At 36.4% G+C, this 21,254-nt stretch overlaps 1 long non-coding RNA gene across 1 annotated transcript in view; it reads right to left on the bottom strand.

Moving 5' to 3' along the window:
• Nucleotides 1-17,799, bottom strand: part of LOC116149516 (uncharacterized) — a 131,721-nt gene extending 113,922 nt beyond the window's left edge. The window contains exons 1-4 of the long non-coding RNA XR_004133106.2: nt 17,697-17,799; nt 17,178-17,231; nt 11,502-11,643; nt 8,719-8,833 (exon numbers count right to left, since the gene is read on the bottom strand). This is a non-coding gene — a long non-coding RNA (uncharacterized LOC116149516). The remainder of the gene's footprint in view (nt 1-8,718; nt 8,834-11,501; nt 11,644-17,177; nt 17,232-17,696) is intronic.
• Between the last annotated feature and the right edge of the window lie 3,455 nt (nt 17,800-21,254).

The raw sequence follows: 21,254 nt of genomic DNA, 5'->3' as shown, positions 1-21,254 counted from the left end.
TTTAGGATTATAAATTATAGGATTTTTCCCTGTTACAGCTCCAAGTACAAGAAATAAAAATAAGGGTTTATTTTCCCAGGATTTAAAATACCAGAAAAGAATCTTCCATGTGAAACTTGCTCTTATGCACAGCATCAGATTTTCCCCTTGATGTGTAAAGCAAGAAGTAATGGGAAAAAAAATCCCAGCTAAATCAAAACCACAAGTATCTCTGATGCCCTGGCCCTAATGGCTTTTAGTCTTCTTGCGAAAACATTTTTACCGTGTAACCAAAACAACTGTCTGAGGCACCTTACCTGCAATCTCTTGCAAGGTTTTAAAAATACTTTCAAATACAATTTAACCCACCAAAGGTCCGATTAGGATTTGAGGCTACAATAAATAGTAACTACATGTTCACTTCTGGTTGTTTAACACATAAGAATCTGGGGAAGGCTGGTATTAGAGCAAACTAAATTATAAGATAAACTTGTTAAATAAGTCTACTTTTACTAGACTTTTGAAAAAGAATCCAAATGATGAAAGCATAATCCACTATCATTTGTTTTACTAATTCCTCAAATCTTCACTCAAATAATAGGGTCAGTTGTATATTTATTAGTTATATATTTATCAACTTGTGTGTGATCTGGAAAGATAAACTAATATAACTGAATCACCATGTTGTACACCAGAAATTAACACAACATTGCAAACTGACTATATTTCAAAAAAAAAAAGTAATAGACATAATACAGAAACAAAAATGAATAAAATAAAATAAAATTTATATAGAACAACAAATACACCAAATAACCAAAGCAATCTTGAAAAAGAAGTACAAGGGTACAGGCATCACACGTCCTTACTTCAAACTAAATTACAAGGCTATAGTAATCAAAACAGTATGATACTGACCTATACATTGACACACAAATGAACTGAACAGAATTGAGAGCTCAGAAATAAACCCCCATTTATAGGTTCAACTACTATTTGACAAGGGAGCCAAGAATACACAGTGGGGAAAAGATAGACTTTGCAATAAATGGTGATGGGAAAACTGGATATTCACATGCAGAAGAATGAAAATGGATTCCTAGCTTATACAATTCACAAAAATTAACTCAAAATGAATTGAAGATTTAAATGTAATCCCTAAAATCATAAAACTCCTTAGAAGAAAATATAGAAGGTAAGCTCCCTGATATTGGTCTTGGAGATGATTTTTTGGATATAACTCCAAAACCACAAGCAAAAAAAGCAAAAATTTTAAAGGGAGTTTATCAAACTAAAAAGCATCTGAATATCAAAAAAAAAAATTAACAAAAGTGAAAAAGCAACCTATGGAATGGGAGACAATATTTGCAAATCATATATGTGACAAGAGGTCAATATCAAGGTGGGAGGGTAAATTGGTGCAACCACTCTGGAAAACAGTATGGAGCTTCCTCAAAAGAGTAAAAACAGAACTACCATATAATCCAACAATTCCACTTCTGGTTATATATCCAAGGAAATGAAATCAAGATCTTAAAGATACAGCTGCACCCCCATGTTTACTGCAGCATTGTGCATAATAGCCAAGACATACAAACAACCTAAGAGCCCATCAGCAGATGACTATAAAGAAAATGTGGTGTGTATATATATATATATATATATATATATATATATATATATTCCCACCAACAATGCACAAGAGTTCTCCTTTTTCCACATCCTTGCTACCAATTGTTATCTCTTCTGTTAATACACACAATGGAATATTATCCATTCATTAAAAATGGAGAAATCTTGCTACTTGCAATAACATAGATGAAACCCGAAAATTATATCTCAGTAAAGCTAGAAAAAAATTTAAAACATAAGCACAATTTATTTTCTTCTCTTTCTCTCTCTCTCTCTCTCTCTCTCTCTCTCTCTCTCACACACACACACACACACACACACACACACACACACACACACACATCCCACAGTTAAAAAGCAGTCAAAAAAAAAATGAGGATCAGGGCTGAGGAGTATAAGCCTTGCTTCTAAGTCTTTTCGACTGCTTTAATCAGTCCCTAGATTATCCCGGATAATCTCCCATAGTTAAAGCCCACTGAATAAGGATTTCAATTACGTCTGCAAATTCCCCTCACAGCAATACATAGATTCATGTTTGAATAACTGGGGATGTAGCTAAGCCAAGGAGACACATCAGAAAGAAAAAAAGAAACCATCACATTATAAAAACCCATATATATAAATGAGGAGGTTAAAAAAGATTATTTAAATGTAGAAACTATAGCCATTCATTCAATGTCTCTGCCTTCATAAAAAAGCATGACAATAAAAGCCAGGCAAACCTTGTAAAAGAATAAAGATGTTTCAATAGGCACAAAAGAGACATTTAGTATGAATGTCATTTTTCTTGAGACGAAAGTAAGAAGTCATCATAAAATAGTCAAACATAGCCATCTACAACATACTGTTTTGGCTTTTAGAAGGAAATTCAATATAGCTCATAAGTCAGGTTCACCATGATCAAGGACCAGAACCTGGAAAATACTGGACATCATAAATGACACGGTGACTGAGAAACCAGCACTAGTTATATTTTATCATGATTCAAGACAAAACAACCCTCAGTTCCACGCCTTGAAGGGGACCAGAGGTTAGAAAAGTGTTAGCAGTTATTTTATGACCTTTCCAGCTTTGAAAAGAAAGTCCCCTTAGGACAAGCAAAGCCCCCTTGTTTCCCATGATTTGAGGACCAACAGCATTTTATCACAGTGTGAGAGGTTGATTCTAGTTGTTTGATGGCACACATCTTTCCACCTATGGAGCTGAAGGCAGTGTTTTACCAGAACCACGACTCTTTCCCTCCTTTAACCTGAGTTGGCAGTAGCTCTGGACCCTTCACTCCAACTGACTGTTCTCTGCAAGCTACAATTCATCTTCTTTTCTTTTTTAAAGCATTCACATTGGAAAAGAAAGCTGCATAGGAGCTTGTCTGAGTCTCTATTATCAGAACAAAAGGAGCAACAGCGTGCCTCAGTAGTTCTTTCGTATTGATAATTTTTATGAACTGAGTGTTCTCGCTGGGAAGTTAGAGAAGTCACTGAGAAATTCATTATGCAGGGAGAAAACTCAAGGTGGCTTCTGCCACTGTGTAATTTTTTTTTTTCCATTAGATTGCTACAGTACTTACCCCTCACCTGGGTGTGAACAATGCTTAATAAAACCCTGTAAGTAATAATGCTCTGCTCTCAGATTATTATCAGGATGTCTCTATACACAGTGTATACAGTTATCCTAAGTATTCCTGCCTACACTGAAACAAGCAAAGGACAGGAAGATCCTGCTGAGATGGAGATATTATTGGGCAGCTGATGGGTTCACTTACTAAGAGATTTACTTCTACCTACTGGCCTCACTTGTGAGATTAGTCTCACCTTCAGGGTCTATGTATCCAAAGGGAGGGAAGACTCTGATAGAGTTGAAGCTTGAACTTCAGTTTATCCAAACCCGCCCTCTCATGGGAGAGGGCGAATAAGCCTAGAACAATGTTATTAAGGAGTAAAGACTTCTACAGTAGATTCCCCTACTACCAGCACTAAGAGTGGGGAGCAGGACACACAAGAGGTAAGTATTTCCTATTGGCCAGATAAAGGGCTGAGCATGTGAGATTCTTAGGAAAGATGGTGAAGAGCTCATAGTCCTGGATTTGCAGAGAGAAAAGACCACAAAGAGCTTGAGAGGTCAAGGGTGAGTCAAGGTGACTAGATGGGTAACCAGGATAGAATGCTGGTGGCACAGCAGGCCAGTGCAGACAACAGTAGCAGGACATGTTTTATAGAGCATCCTGGAGAGATGACAGGAGGAGTGGCTACAGTAGACATTATACCCATCTCATTACTCAACTTTTAAAATGAAAGCTATAAACTCTGATCGTATCTGTATGTATGTTTATGTATGTCTATGTAGGTACATTATGAATGTGTGACATTTTTCTATCTCCGGATGGTATTGCCAAAATTAATTTGTTAAGGCCTCTATTTATTAGACTTAAAGACAAACAAGCAGTATATAAATTAAGCATATTCTAAAAAAATTTAAAAACTAACCCAAATGTTTTTCAAGTTCATATGATCTAGGATAATCTTCAGTTAATAAAAGCTAGTTTAAGTTTGTTAGTTAATTTAAACAGGCATGTTATTAGAGTTATCAGCAATAAACATAATATTTTTATTCTACCTAGGTTTAATAAAAGTCAAATAAGCTGATGTTATCTCTTATAGAATTTGTCAGCAAGAAAGATAATTTAAGATAATAGCTGTTTAATGTCTCATGACATTTTCATGACTAATCTAAACATAATTGTTAAGAACAAGTAAATTAAATAGATGTAAACAAAATAAACATTTGTAAATAAACTTTTCAAGAATAATTATGCTTAAAAATAATTTCCAAAATTTTTTTGGTAGTTTGAAACCTTAAAGTTATACTGAGATAATTAAATGATGATATTCATTGAATATCTATTATTTCCAAGTAAGATAAAATACTTCAACATTAACTACTGAACACAAGTTTATCTACTTTGGACTTCTTATAACAAAGAAACTAAGGATATTGGGTATATAAGTAAACATATATTGTACATTGAAAAATTTGCTATAAGTAAGATTACACTTCTAGCAGTTACACTTCTATGAAATGTATTTAAATCTGGCAATCCACAGAATGCTTGTGGAACAGACAATCCACAATTCTTACTTCTTAGTTTTTGTTAAGAAGAAAGGATTAAAAGGGTTAAAAATTCTAATTAATCAATGTAATTAAAATTACTAGAAATAATAAGGGAAACATCTCTACTCAGGGTAAGTAGGGTGTATTTTGGCTAAGAAAAGCTATGAGCTGCAGAGGTGCACTTTTGTTGAGGGAAATGAAAGTAATTTTGTCCTAAAGTATAACTAGTTGTTTTACAATGGAAAGAGGAAAATAAAGGACAAACTAAATGGATATAGAAAGTTGTAGAGAAAGAGAGAATGAGGGGAAGAGAAAAGGAGAATTTTACTTTGTATAGTCAAGCTGGCTTAAAACGAAATGAATTTATTATAAGGGTTTTTTTTTTAAATAAGCTTTAATTAATAGTGTAAAACAATTTTCTTTCATCTACTACAAGGACAAAGTTATTTTGGACTATTTGCCTTCTCTTAATAAGACTGTGAAAAGTTTTCTTTCCCTTTTAAGTACTCTACCTAAAAAGCAAAGATTCTGTATTTACATCAAAATTACTTTTTGTGCTTTGTATTGTCTTTATCAAGTCTTTTAATACTTAAGAAAACCCAGTCTACTCAATATAAAAAGAGCTAAAGTTTTACAATTATGTAACTTTCTGTATTTGCCTTCAAAGTCTTTAATTGCCACTTTGGTTAAGTGGATTTTTTTTTCACAGATTTCCAAAAAAATAAATTCTAAATGAGGACTTTTTGCCTTTGAACAAACTCTGGGATTTTCCACAGGGTCTCTGAACATCTCAAAAGATTTGTCCTCTCTCCTTATAAAAAGAGAGATATTAAACTAATTAGATTTATGTGATATGTTAAATTACATGGGAAACAGGAAGTGATGCTAAACCTCCTTTAGATTATAATATGTGGATATATGTTATTAATGTAAGTATTCCAGAAATTGTATAAAATTCCTCAAAGTCTGATATGTCCTAGTTTACTGTTATTAGTTGTTATCCTAATTATTATCTTAAAATATTGTATGTCACAGAAATAACCAGATTTCCTTGTCAATTCCATTATAATGAACTCTCAGATCTTTAACTATGGCCATTTTAAAGTCCTTTGTCATTTATAGAGAGTTGTTATTTTACTCTGATGCTTTTGTAAAAGTATTCTTGTAAAAGCATTTTATCTTCAAGGAGACTCATGGAAAATACTCTAATAAGTTTCTGATAACTTTCAGATCATACCACTGAACTGGATAAGAATTTGCAGAACTTTAATGGAGAAACTGATGGTTTCATAAAACAGGTAACAAAAGATTAATATCAACTAAGATCAAACTTAAGACTTAACTACATGGGACTAAATGAACTCAAGAGGATGATTATAATTTTTATGATTTTATTTGAAATATTGTTAATTCTTTAATGTTTTGTTTTACCAGATTTAAGGAAACCTTTTTCTCTTTTCTCTTAAGCTATTAGCAATTTGGTAAAATATACCTTTGTAAACAAAGATGAAATAATTGTCTCTTTCTTCCTACCTGATCCCTCCAGAATTCAGAATTCAGAATACTCAGAAACTCTTTTCTTATTTTCATGGTAATATAGTTATTTGCACAAGTTCAATAATAATCTGTTCTCCATGTAACAGGACACAATTGAAAACACTGGTTATATCAGCAAGGCTTTGCCTGAAATGTCATACTTGAGAATATACATAAAATCAGATGCAACCAACTTTACAGAACTAAGTTTGACTATATGGAACCAATAAAAGTCCCTTGAAAAAAGTTAGCCTGTTACCTTGCTTACTGGGTTCCCAGAAGCCTTACCAGGTGAGTTAAGAAAGTCACTTTGTAGCTGGCCCAGGAACCTTAGGAAATATCGGGGACCTGAAGAAGAGAGGAATTCATCCAAACTGATAGGTATTACAGGTGAAGTCTGATGGTGAATTCTTGGCCTGGCTTCTTAGCCTGGAGAAGCTTTTAAAAATCCAATCTAAGATTCCTGTGAAAAGTTCTAGCAAAGCGTATTTTAAGAGAGCTGATATAGTCAATCACTAATCTTGCTGCACATATGTAATTAATGGGGCCAAGTTTAATAAGATTAGACTTGTGTAAACAAATTAGTCCTATGATTATCTTTGATAGAAATGAGGGTAGTTACAGAGAAAAAATTATGTTTCAGTAGAAAATTATTACACAGCCTTGTAGATACAGATTCTGGTCCTGTGCATTGTCTTTGAGGTGCTGTAATACGTATCAGTAAACCAAACTGGATCCTGAATTCTAGTTTCCACAAGTATTTGGCTATAACTCTCCAAACTAACATTTTCAATTTTCTCCCAGTCTTCTAATTTGAAATCACTAAGAACAAAGACTGGCCTTCATCTTCCTTGGATCAAGATTACAAATCAAAACAGTAAGGACAACTAATCACAAACAACCAGGTAGGCTTTAGGCTATAGCCAAAAAAATAATTTCCTTACCTTGCTTCTGCCTTTTCTCTATAAAAGCTTCTCCCAAAGCTCTTATTGGTGGATCTTTCATAACCATTTCTTGTTTGGCACTGCCCAATTTGAATCAATTTTGCTCAAATAAACTCAAAAATTTTAATATGCTTCAGCTTATTTTTTAACAGCATGAATGCTCCTTTCCTTCACAGTTTCCATGACTCTCAATTGTCTTCAGCAGTTATGTTTCACATTTTTGTGACTCAGTGACATGTGAGCTTGAAAGTCTTTGTAATAAGTGAAGGTTAGGTGGGTCTATTGGTAGGTGGTTCAAGGGAAGGCCAATTCAGCTGTTAGGTCACTGTTCCTCTTACCCGGATTAACATACTTAACGAAAGCAAGCTCTATTGTATTTCATGCTCTTCCAGACCTTTCATCCAGGATTCCAAAGTTCATTACCAGAAAAATTTGCATTCATGATTATTCTCATCTTACAAAACACATATCTTCCCAGAATCTTTTCTGTACGATTCACAGAATCATGGCATATATACATCTTTTTTTCAATTTGTTTAATTTGAAATATCTTCTCTCAGCATAGAACAGTGGATGATGTGCTCACAAATCTGACACAAAAATACCTAACATTTTTCTTTCAACTTAGCAATGTACAGTAAAATAACAAAGAGAAAGCATTAAGAGCTGAATTATTCTGAAACTGGTTACACAGAACTCCAAACTACTTGTCAGAAGATTTTTAGCAATAGATATTAGGAAGGTAATGGATATATGCACAGGAAACCAAGAACATTTTTGTAGCCTCCTACAGCTGAAGTATACTGGGCCTTAAAAAGCCTCTAGACAACACTCAGATCATTTCTATAATTCAAGTCCCTTTTGCAATAACTTCATAGAACAGCTTAGACAATAAAACATCCAATCTGTGTTGGCAGCAAAGAGATTCCATTATTCACTCATTCATTTTGAGGTTCTTACCTGAGTTGAAAACCAAAGAAATAGCTCTAGTTCATTAAAGTAGAAAAATATTTTATTAAAAGGATGTGAGTTTCCAAATCTCTGGGAAAGGCCCAGAAGCCAGCTTGATGCCCATTCTTCCAGGAACAATCTCCAAAATAAGACACAAGACTCTGCCAGCACCAGGCTACCACAAGACACTACACCACAGTTTCCACTGGTGGTTCCAGGTACCAGAGACAACTCCTAGAGTCTTTCAGACTGCGTCTCTGGAAGGCTGGATGTCACAGCCTGGGATGTGTTTGTGCTTGACTGCAAAGTATGATGGCTGGCAAGGAAGGTCCTGGGCTCAGAAGGTGAAGAATTCCCCAAATACAAGAAAGAAAAAAGGTGCTGAAAAGTCAAAATAAATGAACAACGCCCCCCAAAAACAATAGGGCATTAGATACTAGGTGAGAAAATGATGAGAAAAAATTAAAATAACATGCTAAGAAACAAATTCTTTGGGGATTTTTAGTTTGTTGGGAGATAGGACAAAAATTAAGCAAACGATCACATTAATAAATGTTTAACTACAAACCGCATAAGTGATCCAAAGGAGAGAGATCTGGTTCTCTGAGAGCTGGTATCAACAGGACTTGACTTGAAACGTGGACCCAGAAGACTTCTTTGGGAAATGATTTCTGACTTGAGGTCTGAGGAAGGAATAAGAGTTAAACCAATGAAGGGAGTTGAAGAACATTACAGAACATTCCAGTCAGAAAAAGCACATACACAGAGGGCTGGGATGAGAGGGAGCATAGCAAGTTGGAGGAGGTGGGAGGACTGTGTATTTACTTGAGTTGAAGGTTAGGGTTGGGGAGACTGTTGGAAATTAGTTTTGAAAGGCAGATGGGGCTAGACGAGGCAATATTTATGTCTTCGTTCTGAAAGCAAATGTGGAAGGAGTGTGCAAGAGAACTCTAATCAGATCTCCCTGATAATTGTGTGTCAAGTGAGCACTGGGAGGCTGTAGACATCGTGTGGTTCAGGAGAGAGAGGTGACAGTCTCACCTCTCACGGGACACTTGGAGAAAACCCAGCAGACACTTTACAGCAGATGCTTGTTGCTTTTTCTTCAAGAGTGTAAGTTCTGTATAGCTGTTATTTTGCAAAACTGAATTACATACATGCCCAAAAAATTTTCTGATTTTGAGAAGTTTAATGCCATAAATATTTCTTTTTTGGAAATTGCATCTGGGATGACACTATAGAATATTTTCAAGTCATAGCTTAATATATTTGGACAAATTGAAATTCCTTGAAATTCAAAATTTATTATAAAATGCATTATAGTTTCCAAATAGTGGATGACCAGGGAATGATATTACTTATCACTGCTTTTCACACTTCCACCTGAAAATTGCCTTTCCCTGGTTGTCATATCAACTGACTCTTCACCAATTAATTCTTAGTTAATTTCCACATATTTAGCAATCAAAAGCTCTATAAGGACTTCATTAATTTTTCTTCAATTATTTGAAATTCAGTTAGAAATAAAGAGTTCCTTGCATTAAAGCAGCCTGAAGTATTAGATTAAAACATGTGGTTTGAAGCCAGGAGACCTGATGTTCAGTTCTGTTTCCATCACTTCCCAGAAATGTGATATTTTGAAAGTTATTTGGTCTCTCTAGTCTTTGTTTTCTCAGCTGCAAAAGATAGGATCTCCAGTTGAGTTGTAATGAAGATAAAACAACGTATCATCAAAGAGATATGCATACTAGAAAACTGTAGAAGCATAAGCTGTTATAAAAGATGAAAACGATTCACTAAATAAATAGGGGAAGAAATGCAGACACATTGGGGTACCTCCTAGCAAAGACAATATTCAAAACTTTTGCAGCATTTTTAACAGTATGCATAAAAGTAGAGACCAGAACTCTTTTGATTTTGCCTGTTTCTTCTTTCTGGATTTTCCTTGCTGGTCTGTGAGCTTAAAGAAGGTGAAACCCTGAATCAGCCCACGGCAGCCTCCCAGATGGGCCACACCCGAGAAGCGATCACGGCAGAATATTTAAACAGAGACAAGGAGTAAGCAGGACATACCTTTTCAATCACCACAAATGCTTAGGTTCCTCCCATGCACTATGTTTCATTTTATCTTATTAGTTGTTCATCAGATAAACAAGGCAAAATGGATAATACTCCTCAGTTCAAGACACATTATAATCATTGGTCCATATGAGGCTCTCTAATTTTAATATGTATTTGTTCCAAGGTAACCATTCTGTTGTGTTTATTTCTTTTTATTTTAAAGTGCTTTAAAACGTGTTGAGTGATTTTGTTGGCATTTATTTTAAACTATGTAAATCTTTATAAGGAACATCTCACTTGGCTTTTTACTTTTTTGGTCTAAGTACTATCTTCTGAAGATCCAATCTTTTTTCTCTGTGTACATCAGATAGGTTCCTCCTAAGGCTGCTTAATCACCCATCGCCTATATTCTATAAGTCTTGCTTATTTACTCCACCCAAGCTGCCGCCAACTCCCACCACTGTAACCATCACTGCAATAAATATATTCATATATTTCATGCTATAAAAACTCCATGTTTGAAATTTTCTTTGGGATAAATTCTTGGTAGCAGGGTTGCTGCATCATAGTATATACATATACTTACTTTGCCTACATCACTCCAGGCTGTTTCTCAGAACGGCTGTGCCAATCTACTCCCCCCGTGAAGCTTTCTGCATACGTGCTTCCCTGACAACACTCAGCACTTTTCAGCCTTCTAATTTTTGCCAGTTTAATATTGTTAATCTAAGCTGAATTTCTCAGATTGTTATCTTCACCATGCCTTTGGGTACTTGGTTCTGAGAGTTTTCTTTTCTATAAATTGCTTGTTCGTATTCTTCACCTATTTTCCCACTGCAGTAACTGACTTGTCAGTATACAGAAATTCCCTGTTAATTATTAATCCCTTGCCAATTTCAGACATTGAAACCACCCACTCCCATTTAGTCGTCTACTAATTCGGCCCATAGTATTCTTCATGAGTGAAATGCCTTTGTTTTCCTGAGTGCGTCGATGCTTTCACAGATTATGTCTTCTTTCCTAACTTCACAACCATGGGGATCTTCCCCTGTGGTCCTCTCCCTGCCTGAAGTCTCCCCTGAGGGTGCTGGAGACAGAGTGACAGCTGCTCAAGTAGAGAGGGTGGATCAGGTTTGCTTGATGCTCTCTCCCCACAACTACAACAATGACTGGACCAGGGTTAGTGCCATAAACATGTGCCGAAAGAATGAAGGTAGAAAGTCTCCCAGAGTTATGGAGAGGTCATTTCATCTCCTGTATTCTTTAAGGTGCATACTTCCCCCAACTTACTTGGTTTGCATACAGGAAAAATCTTTCTTGCTCAGGGAGGGAGGGCTGCAATAGGGTGGAGCAGTAGGAGCCGTTTCTCAGTCTCTTTCCATCATTTCCATCTCCATCAGGTTCCCAGTGGGTCTTCCCCAAGAGTCTGTATCTGCAGATTTTACATAGATATACATACAAGTAACTACCTTGCTAGTACAAATCAATCCAAAGTGCATATTCCCACAATATTTCTGATTGTTATCTTTATTGGGGCATCATTTACACGGAAGGAAATACTCCTGTCTTAGTTACACAGGGTGTTGAGGGGGAAAAGCCTTAATTTTTATATGATTGTATTTATCAATCTTTTGCTTTATTGTTTTTCCTTTTGAAACTTTTTGAAGTGTTTCCCCATTCCTAGATCGGCAAGATTATCTCATAACTTCTTTTCTATCAGCTGTATGTTTTTTCCCTTCCAACTTATATCTTTAATCCATTGGAGGTCATACTATATGTAGGCTTAGGTAGGGATCCAATTTAATTTTTCTCCATAAAGTAAGATAATTTTCCAAAAAAACTTCAACTCAACAGTTTCTACTGATTTGTGGTAATTCCTTTAAAGTTTATTGAAGTCGCATGGTTATGTGAGTCTCATTCTGAGTGCATTATTTTCTTCCACTTAGCTGTTTCTGTGGTCTTACACCACTAGCACATTGTTTTCATTACTCTGGCCTTGTAGTATGCCTTAATATCTGACAGGGCAAGTGCTTCATCTTTATGACTTTAAGCAACAGACAGCCATAAACTTTTATTTCTCTCTACAAGTTTTAGTGCACATTTAGCAGTTTCTCTAAAATACCTAACTGGATTTGTGATGGAAATTACACTGCATTCATCTACTGAATTAAAGAGAACTTGTGTCTTAGTAATATGAATTCATCCCATCCAAGAACATGAAATGGCACTCCATTTATTCATATCATCTTTTGTGTCCTTCACTCAGATTTTAAAGTGTGTCAGGAAAATGACTTGAAACTTGGAAATAAGGCCAAAAAAGTGTGTGGCATATCCTTTGAATATTATGTGGGGGCAAAGGCCACTAAAGGATTGCTACAAAATGTATTCAGTTTATGTCATTGTTACTATTAATAGGTCTCATACTTAGTGAGGTTACATGTAAACTTCTAGAATTTTGTCCACTAGATGCAAATAATTTTGTGTCTAATGGAAGCAGTAGCACCAAAGATTTATGGTTTGCCTGTGGGACATTAGTTTTATAACTAATTTAGCAATCCTAATATTTCTCTGTTAAATTGCCTATAAACCCCTGGCTTCTTAAGTGTTCTTTGAAGTTACCATAATGCCTTATTGGCTCCCTTGTTAATGAATTAGTTTTAAGTCTTTGACACATGTTGATTTTATATTTGCATGAACGTCATCATTTTAACTTTTTGAAAAGTCGAGTTGGGCAAGTTTCTTCATAAACATTTTACATATTCTAGACTATTTTAACTCTTAGATACTTTTAGTTTTATAGCAATTACAAATGGAATATTATTTTTCTGGAGTTTTCTGATTGCTAGTATACAGAAACATTTTTGATTTTGTAAGTTGATATTGTATTCAGCAACTTTTCTAAACTCTTATATTGGTCCTAATAGATTGTCTCTGGATTCTATTAGTTCTTTTAGGTAGACAATTGTAATATCAGCAATTGATGAATAGCTAGATACTATACATTAATAAATTTTGAAAGATAAGTGGGTAAATTCCTAGAAAATTATCAAATGCCAAAATTAGTCCCAGTTTTACAAATACTTCCCTTGAGGTTGATCCTAGTTTTAGCTTCTAACTCTTAAAAAAATTGATATTTATGGTGTGCTTTCACATAAGTGACCTCATTTGATACCCACTAAAATTTTATGAGTTAGCTGCTATGCCTATTATATATTAAAGAAAATAAACATACAAAGGATAAGCTCATCGTACAAAGTTACAACACTAGTGGTGGATCCCTGTCAAAAATCCAGTTCTAGTGCCTGAAATCTTGTATAATTTTCTGTAGCAGAAACTTTGTGTCTCCCTACCCCTATCCTCCAGGTCATTTTACTATCTAGATGTTCACAAAAAAATAAAACCAATTATTGCAAAGAATTCATAATTCATTAGCTAATGGGGTAACTATCCACGGAAGGTTTTATTTCTGCCACCCTTTGAGCCAGGAAGGAAGAACAATTTGTTCTTGGGGAAAAGAGAGAAACACAAAATCATGACATCTCAGGGGCCTTGCTTTCTCTTTGGACCCTGGAGGACATAGCAGGATCCTGTAACTGATCTAAGCAGCTTTTAAGATCTGCTTATAGCAAAGTTGCCAGATTCAGCAAATAAATACACAGGATGTCCAGTTAAATTTCAGGTTCAGGAGGGTGGGTATAGCTCAGTGGTAGAGTGCAAGCTTAGCATGCACGAGGTCCTGGGTTCAATCCCCAGTACCTCCATTTAACTAATTAATTAAAATTACAGATAAACAATGGATATTATTTTAGTATAAGCATGTCCTGTGCAACAGTTGGGATATATCCAGTGTCCACTATATATATTATACATTATAATCTTTAAAACAACCCTGAAAGATGATTATTACTAACCTTTTAATGTAAATAAGGAAGCTGAGGTTCAGAGATATCAAGTAAACATTCAAGGTCACCAGGTGGTAACTGGCAAAGCCGATCAAGACCATCTAAAGCCCAGGCTCTTCAAATGCCCCTCCAGTGCCTCAGATAACAAAGAAATAGTGCCTGCTGCTCAGGGTTAACGCCAGTCCTGTTTCCCTCTCCTCCCTTGCTCCGTGCTACAGCAGAGGCTCAGAAAGCTAAGCTCTCCCTTTCCAGTTTCCATCCCAGCCAGAGCAGGGCACGTGATGCAGTCCTGGCCAGAGAAGTGGAAGCAGAAGTTGACCTGGGCTTCTGGGAAATCTTTGTTTCACGATCAAAGGGACAAACATGAGCCACTGATCCTCTTCTTGCCACAGTCACAGATTTGATGATGGGAGATGTGGCCGTCATCTTGTGATGACTATTCAGGGAAGGCCAGGTGACCTAGAGCGTTCCTGCTGGACCCTGATATTATTGAACCCTTGAACCAAGAACAGCAGCACCTACCTCCAGACTTCCTGTTAGGTGAACGTCAAATGAGTTGTTTAGCTACAGTTTGTCAGGGTGTGAATGTCCTTTCCATATTAAACTGCTTGGATGTTAGGGATTCTCAGTAGATTCAAATTTAGCCAACATGTACTGGATGCCTAATACTTCCAGGCTCACTGACAGATGTCATCATGATAACGATTTAACCTCACAATATCCTTGTGTACTGGTGATTATTGTACCCATTTCACAAAACTGTGGTCCAAAAAAGCATGACAGATTGTTCAAAGGCTACACACAGAGCTGGTGGCAACATCACGATTCAAACTTGTGCCATCTGAATCTGATTGCAGGCTTTCCTCTTTTAGGTATCTGGAAACACTCGTATGATACTGAGATGATAATTTGTTTTCGTTTTGAAAGTATGCATTCAACAGGAAGTTTCCAGTTTCCAGAGACAAATAGTTATTTTATAAGGAAGTTTCACTTTTACCAAAACTCATATTCCTTAAATTCAGTGTATCCATTAAACTGGCCTAAGGTTTTTCATTTTTATGCAATCTGTGTTCTCTACCATGGAGAAAAGATTTGTGGTAAAACAAAAACTGAATTCCGAGGAACATTTAAGAAAACAAAAAGGTAACAAAAAATGCTGTTACAAATGTGAAAAAACATGCAGTATGATTATGATAGTTGTATCTCACATCTGCTGAGGATGGAATATGTAATGCTGGAAAATTCTCTTACAATTGCATTGTACCCTGAGTTCATAATACTACACTGACTGGCAATCTCTCAGCATACAGAGTTTTTCAGCAGAGGAAAAGAAAAATAAGTTGTCATCTTTAAAAAAAAAAAGGTACTATAGAAAGGGAAAAAGATTCAGCAAAGGGCAGCACAATAACAAGTTGTGAGAAGGCATTACAAAGTCAGAGAGAGCTGAGTAACTACTCATTTGCCCACCATCTTAATAGGATAAATTCCTCCAGGCTCCTAAAAGATAATGAGAACGCCAATTATTTTTTCGGGGCCCAGGAGCAGGATGAGGAATTACTGCTGTTTTCAGACATAATAACACCAGTGGAACAAGTTGGAAATGTCATCCTCAAGCAGTCATCCTTATTCGAGCAGAGAGATGTTAATCACAGGTGAGTCTTGCCAGTGGCTCTCCAATCACAGAAGTCAGGGTTCATTTGCAGTTCAAGTATGATGCTCTCAGATCAAATCTGGTATTAACGAGGTCCCACAATAAGGGGATTTGCAGCAACCATAAATCTTTTGATCTCCAAGTCAGCTGTCAATTTGTCCTTGTTGGCGGAGAGCACATATTTACTCTGCTTTCAGAGCAAAGTAATTCAAATAGATGCTCTAGATAGGGGACAATAGCGTTGATTTATGAACATGTGTAGCCATGCAGGTGTTTTAACATAATAATAATTGCTATTTATTTTCTACATTGAGAATAATTTCCAGGTACAAACATTACACTCTGTTCAAATCTACTAAGCTTTCAGAGGAAGTAACAGGAATTTTGGTGGTCTTAGCACTCCTCTGAAGTTCTTTTGTTCCTATTGCTGTTCACTTGGGCTTTTAACCTGAAGTTTTTTATTTAAAAATTTTAAGACCTACAAAAATGTTGAAAGAAGAGAACGATAAATACCATTCATCTAGATTCATCAAAATATTAACATTTTGTCATTCTTGTATGTTTTACAGACACCATGACAGTTCATCCCTAAATATCACACATCTTCCAAGAATGAGTGTACTCCTATATAACAACAGTGGACATATAACAGAGGACATATACCTATCTTCAAATTTCCTCAATTGACCAAAATTGTCTTTTAAAATTGTTTTACTTTTTCAGCCTAGGACCAAATCAAGGTTCACATCGCATTTGGTTATGTCTTTTTAATTTCTTTCATCTCTTCCAGAAGAACAGTCTTTTTGTTTCTGTTTCTGTTTTCATAATATTGAAAAATTCAGGACAGTTGTCCTGTATCATGTCCCACATCCTGTATTTAATTGTTCTTCACCACTAGAATCAGGTCAAATGTTTTGGCACAGCACAGAGACAATGCTGTATACCTCCTACTGTATCACATATCTATTCGAATGATTAATTTTCCTTGGCAATTAAACCATATAACCCATGGGATAATATTTTGATTTCATGTGAATATCTTGTTAGCCCAACATTTTACTCAAAAGTTTTAGTATTCTTTGATGCTTTGTTTGACATATTCATCTGCAAAATGGTGATTTAAAAAAAAATTCTCTCCTTTTTCTACATTTGTTAGTGAATAATGTTCTTGAAAGAAGAGCTTCCCTCTTTATTTCTTCTCTCTCTCCTCCTTGCCCTCTTCTATCATGATAGATTTATATTCAATGTGATATAATCTATTACCATCATTACTCTTTTCAATGCTCAAATTGTCCCATTTTGACAAGTAGAAGCCCCTTCCTCCAGGCTTCTGTAATTCTTTTGACATGACCCCACTAGTCTTGGAGCACTTCCTTGCTTTAGGGCATGCATGACAAAATATCCCAGACTTACCTTGTATTGTCCTTGCCCTGGACCTGGACTCACTTCTCCAAGGAACCCGGGTCCCTATAAGTACAAGACGGTATCTGAGTGTTGGAACCACTCTGGAGAAACAAAGTAGATCCCCCCCACCCTCACCTCAAATGTGGTTAGAATGTCAAGACTGATCACCCACAGGAAAAGGGTATATGAAAGGTTTACTACCTACATGATGAGGCTTTGTGGGGAAGCCAGGGCATTCTCCTCAAGCTGGTCTGAAAATGGCTTGCAAGAGCTGAGGAAGAATGGCGTGGGGGTTTTATGGTGGTAAGAGGGTGAGGATGGCATGAGGGCCTCTGTGCCCAGGCAGCGGCTTGTGTGGTTTGAACTTCCCACCAACATCAAAGGTGGAAGCACTCAGACTTTCTTATCAGATTTCCCAGAAGTGGGGCAGAAGAGGAGCGGGGAGGGATGAGGCTTAGGATGCCAGCAAACATCAAAAAAAAAATTTAAAAAATGGAGTCAGACTCTATTACACTGGGCTACACTTACATTCTTTTCTATAAATCTGTGAGACAGAGGTCTGCTACACAGACACGGTGTGAGCCCAAATCTCCTTCACAGGTGCATGTGAAGGACATGCAACAGGACCACGAGGCACATGGAGCTCTCTGCAGGGAAAGCAACCTCCATCAGTACTCAGCATCATCACCAAAATCATTACTCTTTCTGAGTTCCTTGACATTCTCAAATTGTTTCTATATCAGTTATGGACAGGGCTATCAATTTTCTGTTTAGAAAATCAACTTTAGAAAGGCTGTGTGCTTTCCTGATGTCAGAGGGCACCTCAGAGGGTCAAAAGCATTTAAACTCATCTCTCAGTCAGGACATCAAGATGATTCTAAGAGCCTTTATATTTCATATAAAATGTTATTAGAGCAGCTCATCATTAAATTGAATTAATAGAAATAACCATTACATTTAAACACTGAAAAAATAAAGCTATAGATATTTGTCAAAACCAATAATAATAATAACAATAATATGAACAGCTAACATGAATTAGAATGCTCCAGGAACTCTTCCAAACACATTAAAGTCATCCTCATCACAGTTCATGGGATTTAATATTAATATTATCTCAATTTTGCGGTGAAAATTAAAGCCGAAAGAGGTTAAATGATGTGACCAACATCCCACAGTGGGTAAGGGCAGGAGTGAGGATTCAACTACAAAGGAGAAAGACAACACTGAAAATTCAACATCTCATAACTGTATTTAGTTCTGAAAGTAGAACACAGATCAGCTTCCACTAAAGGCAGAAAGTGGCAAACTGGTTCCAATTTGAACCTACTCAGCATGAATTTTATTCCCTTTTATTTCATTTTTACTTAGAATATTACGGGGCTAAGTGTCCAAGAGAGCAAGAAGCCAAATGACTAGGCACAGGGCAGGTGAAACACTTGGACTTTCCGATCCACAGGGTCACATCAACACTCAGTTTGGAATTCAGTCAGGTATGCCCTGTTGAGGTCTTAAGGTGATTTTTTTCCACTGAAAATCCAGATTTATCTGTGCTGTAATCACTTTGAAGAAAGAGAATAAACCCTTACCCAAAATTTGGTTGGAACGTCAAAACTGATGGCACACAGCAAGAAGGCATGAAGGTTCATGACTTACACGATAATAGTGAGATGATAGCGGTGTTGATTTCAAAAGTACCTACAGACTGATGGGTTAAAAAAATTGTTCAGCTGCTCTTTGACTTTCAGCTTTGGAGATCTCCATATAGCATGTGTAGTGCCATACTCTACATGATTTATATTTTTCAGAGCACTTTCACATACATCTCATTGAACCTCCTCAACAACTCGGTGCTAATGACAGAACATTTACCTACACAAATGTGAAGCAAATACCTTATGTGATCAATGTGTGTACTGAAGTACAGAGAGTATGTCAAACACCTTTCCAACCCCTTGGCCCAACACTTTGCTCAAATGGCTGTGGCAACCAGCTGTGCCACGGATATAACCTTCCACAAAGTGACACACCTCAGCTGTGCCGCCCATCCCTTGCTTTCTGCCCCAGGATTCTCTGTCCACTGAGATTCTAGGCTGTGATGGGTCATGTGCAAACTGTAAGAAGAAAGTGAACACCCCTAGAGCAACCCTTGATTAACAGAGGACAGGAACTGATAAATAAACACTCACCTTTCCTGTCCCTGATGGACAATTCGGAGGCACATTCTGTACATCTCCAGGAAGCCCTGGTAGCACTGAGCCCCAGTTGTGTCCAGCTATTTTCTTAAAATGGCATTGTTAGCTTGGCTTCCCTCCTTCTCTGTCCCCCTCTTCCCAAGTTATCAGATTTGGCTACAGTAGTTAATTCACAGTTAATACACACATCAAGAAAAGCCATATTCCCTGGGAACCATTCATCAAGCCCTTGTCCTAAGATCTGCTATAGGGGTGAATCCAAGCAAAATCAAAGAGTTGAAGTAACTTATAAAAGAGTCAGTTAATGTTGGAGTAAAAAACTAGGTCTTCTGTCTCCTTATGGGGTATGATTAAAAGCATGGGTGCTTAAGTCAGATTCACCTAGGTCTGAAACAAATTGAGATTCCTTAAGAATGTGCCTTGATTTTTCTGATGCTCAACCATCTCATTGGAATATTAATACAAATAACAATGGCCAACTGTTATTGAGTGCTTCCACATGTATACTGTGTTCTAAATGCTTTGCATATAGTAACCTTTTAATCCTCACCATAACCTTATGAGATATATACTACTACTGTCACCATTTTGCAAATGAAGAAACTGGGGTACAAAAAGGTCACCATCCCTGAGATCAAAGAACCAGTAAGTGGCACGTCAGGGATTCCAGCTCTAGACAATCAAACTCAAGGGCTCACACATTTCAAAATTATTAAACACACTTAAACACTAATAGTCTCCTCACAGGGTTAAAATAGTACACTGTAATAATAATATTTAAAATAAAGCATTTAGTACAGTGCCAGGTACATAGAAACAAACGTGAACTCAAAAAGAAGAGAGAAATACTTTTTTAAAAAGTTTAAATCCTGATGAAAAAGTTGACAAATATTTCTTTTTCTGTCCATTTATCTTTGTTTCTCTAATTTCTCCTTTTCTCAGACTCTCTTCCATTAAAATGCCACTGCCCTTCCATCACTCTGACGTGTTGATGTTTTATCATTCCCTTGTTCCTGCTCCCCAATCACCTGCTCCAACTTCTCCCATTGCTTTCTTTCCAAGCTCATTTTTCTCAGTTTTCAAGGCTGCTGACAGATAAGCATGAGTAACATTAGAGGGTTTGTTTTCATAACGTTCCCTTCAGAATATCACCAGAATAAATGCTTTTGTGCTACTTGAGACAAACACCCCAAAATACATGCAGAGTTGCAATCAGTACTTGTCAGACCCTTCACTACGTAAATGGAGGCATCTTAGGGATCAAAAGGGATCAAGAAAAGGGTCTCCCTGCACTGGGGCTATTGCCTACAGTCTGAGGTACAAGCAAAAACAACAAATAATCTAAATAAACACTTTATGTGAGACACTGGCAAGCTCTTCTTTCTTTTTAATTAATAGTATAAAGAAAGGCCAACTCATTTACCTTAACCTTTCCTCACAAATGATGCCACTGAGGATAAGTTGCATATGTAAAAGGGTCACTCAGGGAGCTTTCATTAAGGTGCCTGACAACGTCCATTATTATATTTTTCACAACTGCCAAGAAATGTTGAACTACAGTCTGGACTTCTTTCCCTTGGGGGAAGAATGTTGTTTATAGTATTCTGAAGGATTTGGTGATCGCCTGTGAAACATCAGCAGATGACACGTAGATGATTCCACAGTTGATACACATTATCTCCTTAGGCAACCTTGAATTACCCTAAATTTTAGGAAAGCAACATCTACAGTGGCTTGACTCTTCTTTGGAACTAAGTGGCGTATGAATTAATTAAATATATTTTGGTTATTTAATGCTAGGTATTTCCCAATGAAGAAACATTCTCAGGTACTGTAAGTAATCACAATATAAGATATCTCATTGATATAGCCAGTAATTTATAATAGCTAT

This window comes from Camelus dromedarius, chromosome 3 (assembly GCF_036321535.1).
Source record: "Camelus dromedarius isolate mCamDro1 chromosome 3, mCamDro1.pat, whole genome shotgun sequence".
NCBI lineage: Eukaryota > Metazoa > Chordata > Mammalia > Artiodactyla > Camelidae > Camelus > Camelus dromedarius.
This window is presented reverse-complemented; position numbering and strand designations above follow the sequence as displayed.